Source organism: Schistocerca nitens, chromosome 10 (assembly GCF_023898315.1).
Source record: "Schistocerca nitens isolate TAMUIC-IGC-003100 chromosome 10, iqSchNite1.1, whole genome shotgun sequence".
Classification (NCBI taxonomy): Eukaryota; Metazoa; Arthropoda; class Insecta; order Orthoptera; family Acrididae; genus Schistocerca; species Schistocerca nitens.
Window position 1 is genome coordinate 87,174,617 of NC_064623.1, and position 8,911 is coordinate 87,183,527.

At 43.8% G+C, this 8,911-nt stretch overlaps 1 pseudogene; it reads left to right on the plus strand.

Moving 5' to 3' along the window:
- The first annotated feature begins 6,740 nt into the window (after positions 1–6,740).
- Positions 6,741–6,858, plus strand: LOC126210935 (5S ribosomal RNA; annotated as a pseudogene).
- The last annotated feature ends 2,053 nt before the right edge of the window (positions 6,859–8,911 follow it).

Below are 8,911 nucleotides of genomic sequence, written 5' to 3' on the forward strand. Positions count from 1 at the left end.
ATATTGTGCTTTGTCATATGAGGTTACACTTCACTGAGCACATACAGAAATGTATGCTCATCCATTCTTAAGTAATTGATGTACGACTTGACATCCTCCACTGTAAGCTCACGCAACGAATTTTGTTGAATGCTTTTATCGTTGTAAAACCCACGGCTTCACCCAGGTACGTTTCCTTCCCTTTGGTTTGCTCTACTCACAATATTATCTATGTGATCGTTCCAGTTTAGGTTATTTGTAATCGTAATCCCTAAGTATTTAGTTGAATTTACAGCCTTCAGATTTGTGTGACTTATCGCGTAATCGAAATTTAGCTGATTTCTTTTAGTACTCATGTGAATAACTTCACACTTTTCCTTACCCAGGATCAATTGCCACTTTCGCACCATACAGATATCTTATCTAAATCATTTTGCAAGTCGTTTTGACCATCTGATGACTTTGCAAGACGGTAAATGACAGCACCATCTGCAAACAACCTAAAACGGCTACTCGGATTGTCTCCTGTGTCGTTAATATAGATCAAAAACAATAGAGGGCCTATAACACTTCCTTGGGGAACGCCGGATATTACTTTTGTTTTACTCGATGACTTTCCGTCTATTACTACGAACTGTGACCTTTCTGACAGGATATCACGAATCCAGTCGCACAAATGGTTCAAATGGCTCTGAGCACTATGGGACTTAACATCTGAGGTCATCAGTCCCCTAGAACTTAGAACTTCTTAAACCTAACTAACCTAAGGACATCACACACACCCATGCCCGAGGCAGGATTCGAACCTGCGACCGTAGCAGTCGCGCGGTTCCGGACTGAAGTGCCTAGCACCGCTCGGCCACCGCGGCCGGCTCCAGTCACACAACTGAGGCGATACTCCGTAGGCACGCAGTTTGGTTAGAAGACGCTTGTGAGGAATGGTGTCGAAAGCTTTCTGGAAATGTAAAAATATGGAATCAATTTGACATCCCCTGTCGATAGCACTTATTATTCATGAGTATAAAGAGCTAGTTGTGTTTCACAAGAACGATATTTTCTGAAACCGTGCTGACTATGTGTCAATAAATCGTTTTCTTCGAGGTACTTCATAATGTTCGAATACAGTATATGTTCCAAAACGCTACTGCAAATCGTCGTTAGTGATATGGGCCTGTAATTCAGCCGATTACTCCTACTTCCCTTTTTGGGTATTGGTGTGACGTGTGCAATTTTCCAGTCTTCAGTGACACAGAAATCCGGTCTCGGAAACTGTCACGTGGGCTGGATTGAGCGGAGTGATGAGCACATGCCCCTCCATATCGCCGGCCGGGGTGGCCGAGCAGTTCTAGGCTCTACAGTCTGGAACTGCGCGACCGCTGCGGTCGCAGGTTCGAATCCTGCCTTGGGCATGGATGTGTGTGATGTCCTTAGGTTAGTTAGGTTTAAGTAGTTCTAAGTTCTAGGGGACTGATGACCACAGCAGTTAAGTCCCATAGTGCTCAGAGCCATTTGAACCATTTTGAACCCTCCATATCCGCATCCAGTGACGCCTATGGACTGAAGATGACACGGCGGCCGGTCGGTACCGTTGGGCTTTCATAGCCTGTTCGGGAGGATAGTTTAGTTTTAGCGATACAGAAAAGTTGACTAGTCTAAAAGTATAGCTTCCAGTTGGAAATGAGCGTTCGGCATTGTGAGCTGGGAGTCCCCCATTCGGGAAAGTTCGACCGCCGGGGGCAAGTACTTATACCATTTCTTTTTTCCACATCGCTGAGAGATGCATGCTACGTTTTAGGGTAGACTGAAAAAGTCAGTGGTTCGACCGAGATTCGAACTCGCGAGGTTTCGGTTCCCAGGCACACGCATTACCGCTTTTTTTGTGTTCGCGCTCCGAAGCACTTATTTAAGGCAATCAATTAAAATAAAACAAAAAAGTAATTTCGACAAAAACAAAAGGGTTAAATAAAAAAACGTATATAAAGGAATATGGCGTTAATTTTAACGTTCACGCTTTTTTTCCTCCGTCGTGTGACATTTAAATCCAAACAAGACTGTCCTCAAAAAGGGGGGGATTTCAACTCATTCAACTCCTTGTCGATATTAGAAGAAAGCTCTCGATAACGTGGCATACTGAGCCTCGTCCAATGGGCTGTGGCCATATATTGCGATAAGGCACTCGGATCTTCGTCATATCCACTCACCATCACGTAGTGAACATAATGTCCAACAAGCCACATGATGGCATTGTTCTTCGATCGGGGAAAGAAGGCTGAATCGGGACGCACGAGAATCTCCCCTGAAATAGCCGCCTCCGACGTCCTGAGAAGAAAAGCCAGGTGTCGGCGAAGCCATTTCCAATGGCGCCACGAACTTGTGAGTTATTTTCAACGAGGTGTCCGGATACTTTTGATCACGTAGTTTATTTTTCTAAACGCTTGGCCATCTGGAGCTCCGTCTTGTATCACCTACATTTCTGGTCAAGTCTTGCATATACCGCTAAGGCCGGTATTACACTATCAAATTTCTTTGTCAAATATCTTTGTCAAAAATCTTTGTCAAAGATATTTGATTGTGTAATAGGAATTTTGTCAAATGTCGTCCAATATTTGATCAAATCTAGGGTCTCGCTGTAGATTTGATCAAAGAAGTTCTGTTCACTGCAATGTGACATGTTACCACATGGAGCGCTAGCATCGCTGCAGCGTTCTGTCGTCTGTAGTGTTTTTATAAACATTGCCAGTAAATACAATTGGTATGTGCCGACAACTGCAAAATTAATAGAGATGTATGAAGCTGATGAGGCACTTTACAAAGTTAGGCACCCTGAATACAAAAATAGATTTAGAAGATTAGAGACCTGACCTGAGCTAACCTAATCTAACCTAACCCTCTCCTGTAGCAAGGAATCGGAGTGTTACAGTGAGCCTGTCTTCTGAAGATGTAGCAGTTCTTATGTGAATATTGTGCTTTGTGATATGAGGATACACTTCACTGAGCACATACAGAAATGTATGCTCATCCATTCTTAAGTAATTGATGTACGACTTGACGTCTTCCACTGTCAGCTCACGTAACAAGTTTTGTTGAATGCTTTTATCGTGTCATCGTAAAACCCACGGCTTCACCCAGATTAGATTAGTTTTTCGTTCCATAGATCCGTGCTGAGGAGATCCTCGTGGATGTGGAACATGTCGATTTTTTTTTTAAGCTGAAATAACAATACTAATAGTATGAATAAATACAATACATCATTTGTTTCTATTAAAAATTTCGTCAATGGAGTAGGAGTTGGCCACTAGTAAGTCTTTCAGGCTCCTTTTAAACTGATCTTTATTTGTAATTAATTCTTTTAATTTTCGCTGGCAAACTATTGAAGATAAGTGTTCCTGAGTAGTGGACCCCTTTTTGAACTGAAGTAAGTGCTTTTAAGTCCTTGTGCAGATCATTTTCGTTCCTGGTATTGTATGTATGAACTGAGTTGTTTGTTGGAAAAAGAGATATATTATTTAGGACAAATTTCATTAAGGAGTAAATATACTGAGAGGCAATAGTTAGTATACCCAGTTCTTTGAAGAGGTTTCTGCAGGACGTCCGCGTATTTACTCCACAAATAATACGTATTACACGCTTTTGGACTCTGAAAACTTTTGTTTGCCTTGAAGAGTTACCCCAAAATATTGTACCATATGCCATTATGGAATGAAAGTAGGCAAAATATGCAAGCTTTCACATTTTTATGTTGCGTATGTCTGCTAACACTCGAATTGCAAATACAGATTTCTTAAGGCGTTTCTGCAGTTCTGTGGTGTTCTCCTCCCAACTGAATTTATTATCAAGTTGTAATCCCAGGAATTTAAGACTGTCAACCTCGTATGTATGGTTCCTTTTTTTCCCCCACTTCTTTTCCGCATGTGCACACAATAAAATTGCGGTACGTGCAACTGCTGCGGTTAATAACAAGTTGTTGTCAGCCATCTTGAACTTTGACGAAAAATTTGATGACAGTGTAATACCCCTTCTAGCGCTACGTCAAAGATCTTTGTCAAATATATTTGACGAAATATTTGATCACATCTTTGATCAAATCTTTGACAAAGAAATTTGATAGTGTAATACCGGCCTAACCGCTAATCTGGAAGAAATCGGTGACGACATGCAGGCGCGGTCGTCTTATGAGTCTTTATTTCGCATCCCTGCGGACAACTACACCCAGATATTTACAAGAGTGGATTGGATCTATTGTGAGTCACTGACGCTACGGTCACAGTCTATTGGACGCAAGCACACTTCCCATACTCCTCTTGTGCTTCGTATCGCCATTGTTCTCGGAAGCGCCCAGCTAGTTCCCTCTGGTACGCCTAGGGACGTCATTCGAACAAGTGTAGGCGCATTGTCGCCGCGTGTTTGCCCCGTTGGTAAACAATGGTGGATGTTATGCCGCAAGGTCGGGAAACAGAGGCTTCGGTTCCGCTACAATAGCGGCGTGGCCTTCGAGCGGCATGAGATCACGGCATCTGCTCGTGTGTGTGTGTGTGTGTGTCGACTACGTAGCTGCGCCGGTCTCGTGCACCCACGCACGTAAACATGTTGGTGCGCCGCACCCACGGAACTTTTAATTTGATAAAAACACTGTAAAATTAAATATTTCTCACTCGCCTTTATCAAAAAGTAATGAACACTGAGACGGAAGCTAAAATTTCTGACCTCCAAAACACATCTGTTTATACCAGATGTCTTTATGCAAAAGCAACCGAGCTTTCTCGAAGCCCCAGAATAACAGTCGCACTGTACTGTGAATGGAATCCTATTTTTCGGCTTGCTTTCATGTTTCCTTACAATACGCCAACTCTATTCGTCAACAATTGTTTTAAAATATCTGCTTGCCAATATTGAGCAATAACAAAAGGATAATCCGAGATACAATGGAGCCGATTATTACAGACTACCTCAATAGTTTTTTTTTTAACAAAACAGCCGCGTGTTTTAAGATTTCTTTGTTTTTACTTAATATGGATTCTTATAGTTTTGTTTGTTGAGGATGCGGGAGCTGAAATTGTAGACGGAGGAGGCATTACTGCATTAATAGCTATACACTAGTCATCACAAGAACAAACGTGATGTATTCTTCCGCGTTTCCCTGAATCGCATTGGATTGCGTTTCACGTGGAGTGGGAGACAATCTATGTCCAGTTCAGTCAAGTACGGTCACAAGAATACGTCTTTATGCTGTGTTACAAGCGAGCGATAATGCATTTCATCAGCTTTACCGGGGCATTAAACTTGTACGGCTCTGGCCAGGAACTGGTCCAACCAATTTGCAATGGTGTGAGCAGTTGCAGTTCACACGTAAAAAGAGGCGAGCAGAGAATGTCATCTAATTTTTCTCGAACTGTCATCTGCTACGCTGATAACGAATCAGTCAACAACAGAATCCACGAAGCCATCCAGGCGCCGCATTTTCTCCGCTTCTTTAATGCGGTGCGGTTCTACATCCCACCAGTGTTCGGGAGTGACGTCTGAAAAAGCTGCGTCTGGCAGCTTAACAGCAGTCTCCTTATTTCTCGGGCCATATTCCGTAACTTGGCTCCAGATCACTTCTGTTGCCGGCCGCTCTGACCGAGCGGTTCTAGGTGTTTCAGTTCGGAACCGCGCTGCTGCTACGGTCGCAGGTTCGAATCCTGCCTCGGGCATGGATGTGTGTGATGTCCTTCGGTTAGGTTTAAGTAGTTCTAAGTTCTAGGGGACTGATGACCACAGATGTTAAGTCCCATAGTGCTTAGAGCCATTTGAACCATTTTCAGTTCTGTAATGCTACAGTGGCAAATGTAAAAAAGCAGCATTTGTATGATGAACTCGATGCTCTGAAAATGATTGTTTCTCGACACTTATGTACATCTGTGGTATAAAAAAGCAATGGACATAGTCCAGATAAAGAGTATCTGGTTTTTCACTTTTTCCTTCAAAAAGTAAACTATGTTTTCTCAATGTAAGCAACCTTATTTAACAGTCTTTCATAAAATATCGATAGTTAAGAATTTGTATTTGAAATGAAAACAGGAATTTCACGTACAGTATGTAATTAGAAACAAGAAGAAGTGCATTATTCATCAAAATGATAAGGAATTTTACAATTACGAGATGCACGTATTTCGAATTGAACTAAAAAAAAGAGTGAGGGAAGACTTGAATCAGCGAACCATGCACGGCAGGTACAAGCTGTTAGGCTACCCATAGCGCTATACATGTATTGTTAATTAGTGTCTCAACTGTATATAATACAGTGAATCGAAAAACTTCAGAGCCAGTTATCTCTGTGAATTTATGAAAAACGTTAAGAACAACCTATCTCTCGGCACTTTTTAACCGTGTTCCAGACTCGTGTCTCATTACGGAGCAGAAAGCAGCTTCAGCCATTTTGCACTGCGTATTAACAGCGTGACAATCAAGAGCACAACAATACAGAGGCTGTGGCTGTACATGATTTTTGAAACAAAAGCTAGATAAAGTGTGATCAAGAAAAACGTCATGGCTACTAATACATATGAATATCTTACAGTTTCATTTAACGTAGCTTAGTAACAATATGTTGTTTTTGTTGTTGTCTTCAGCCCACAGACTGGTTTGTTGCAGCTCTCCATGCTACTCTATCCTGTGCAAGCTTCTTCATCTCTCAGTACCTACTGCAACCTACATCCTTCTGAATCTGCTTATCCTTCACGCTGCGCTCCAATACTAAATTGGTGATCCATTAATGCCTCAGGGGTAACGGCCTTGCCTCAGTGATTACACCGGTTCCCGTGAGATCACCGAAGTTAAGCGCTGTCGGGCGTGGTCGGCACTTGGATGGGTGACCATCCAGGCCGCCATGCGCTGTTGCCATTTTTCGGGGTGCACTCAACCTTGTGATGCCAATTGAGGAGCTACTCGACCGAATAATAGCGGCATCGGCCAAGAATACCATCATAACGACCGGAAGAGCGGTGTGCTGACCCCACACCCCTGCTAACCGCATCCTCCATTGAGGATGACACGGCGGTCGGATGGTCCCGGTAGGCCACTCGTGGCCTGAAGACGGAGTGCTTTATTTAATGCCTCAGAATATACCCTACCAACCGATCCCTTGTTCTAGTCAAGTTGTGCCACAAATTTCTCTTCTCTCCAATTCTATTCAATACCTCCTCATTAGTTATGTGATCTACCCATCTAATCTTGAGCATTCTTCTGTAGCACCACATATCGAAAGCTTCTATGCTCTTCTTGTCTAAACTATTAATCGTCCACGTTTCACAGTAACAATATATCTCATATATAAGTAGGACCTACTTCTAAGAACGTAAAACATCAGTGTACGTGTACTACGGCTTCTGACCAATTATCGCGTTTGTGTTTGTTCACATCAGGTTTATTCTTATGATGAACATAGTTGAGGTCTGCTGACGGGATGCGTGAAACAAAAGCTCTTCGCCCGGCAAAAATTTTCACACTTTTCAAACGCTGCGCGATTACAGCACGCGCATGGAAAGCTAAAACATAAAACTAAGAATTGCTTCTATACACATCTCTTTGTTTATTTTACATGGGATTTTACAACGCACTCCATTACTTTTCTGTTGCTACTTGCTCTAATGAAAGTTACGTTGGTTGACGATAGGTAATACAATTTATGTTAGGGGGTCAGGACTTTTATTTTGCAGGCGGGCCTGTATCGCGTACGTTGTACCTCTGGGGCTGTCGGTTCGTCCATTTGAAGCCGAGTTTGATCTCATTTCTATTGCTTATAAGTCAGATGTGCTATCGACCGAGCTATGGTAGTCTCAACGTATGCTTATAGTACCGGTACGTTTTGCTTTATCACAGCACAGATCTTTGTGACACAGTCAGTGTTCGTGTTGTTGTTGTGGTCTTCAGTCCTGAGACTGGTTTGATGCAGCTCTCCATCCTACTCTATCTTGTGCAAGCTTCTTCGTCTCCCAGTACTTACTGCAATCTATATCCTTCTGAATCTGCCTAGTGTATTCATCTCTTGGTCTCCCTCTACGATTTTTACCCTCCACAGTGCCCTCCAATACTAAATTTGTAATCCCTTGATGCCTCAGAACATGTCCTACCAACTGGTCCCTTCTTCTTGCCAAGTTGTGCCACAAACTCCTCTTCTCCCCAATTCTATTCAATACTTCCTCTTTAGTTATGTGATCTACCCATCTAATCTTCAGCATTCTGTAGCACCACATTTCGAAATCTTCTATTCTCTTCTTGTCCAAACTATTTACCGTCCATGATTCACTTCCATACATGGCTATACTCTGTCTTACCATTATACACTCCTGGAAATGGAAAAAAGAACACATTGACACCGGTGTGTCAGACCCACCATACTTGCTCCGGACACTGCGAGAGGGCTGTACAAACAATGATCACACGCACGGCACAGCGGACACACCAGGACCCGCGGTGTTGGCCGTCGAATGGCGCTAGCTGCGCAGCATTTGTGCACCGCCGCCGTCAGTGTCAGCCAGTTTGCCGTGGCATACGGAGCTCCATCGCAGTCTTTAACACTGGTAGCATGCCGCGACAGAGAGGACGTGAACCATATGTGCAGTTGACGGACTTTGAGCGAGGGCGTATAGTGGGCATGCGGGAGGCCGGGTGGACGTACCGCCGAATTGCTCAACACGTGGGGCGTGAGGTCTCCACAGTACATCGATGTTGTCGCCAGTGGTCGGCGGAAGGTGCACGTGCCCGTCGACCTGGGACCGGACCGCAGCGACGCACGGATGCACGCCAAGACCGTAGGATCCTACGCAGTGCCGTAGGGGACCGCACCGCCACTTCCCAGCAAATTAGGGACACTGTTGCTCCTGGGGTATCGGCGAGGACCATTCGCAACCGTCTCCATGAAGCTGGGCTACGGTCCCGCACACCGTTAGGCCGT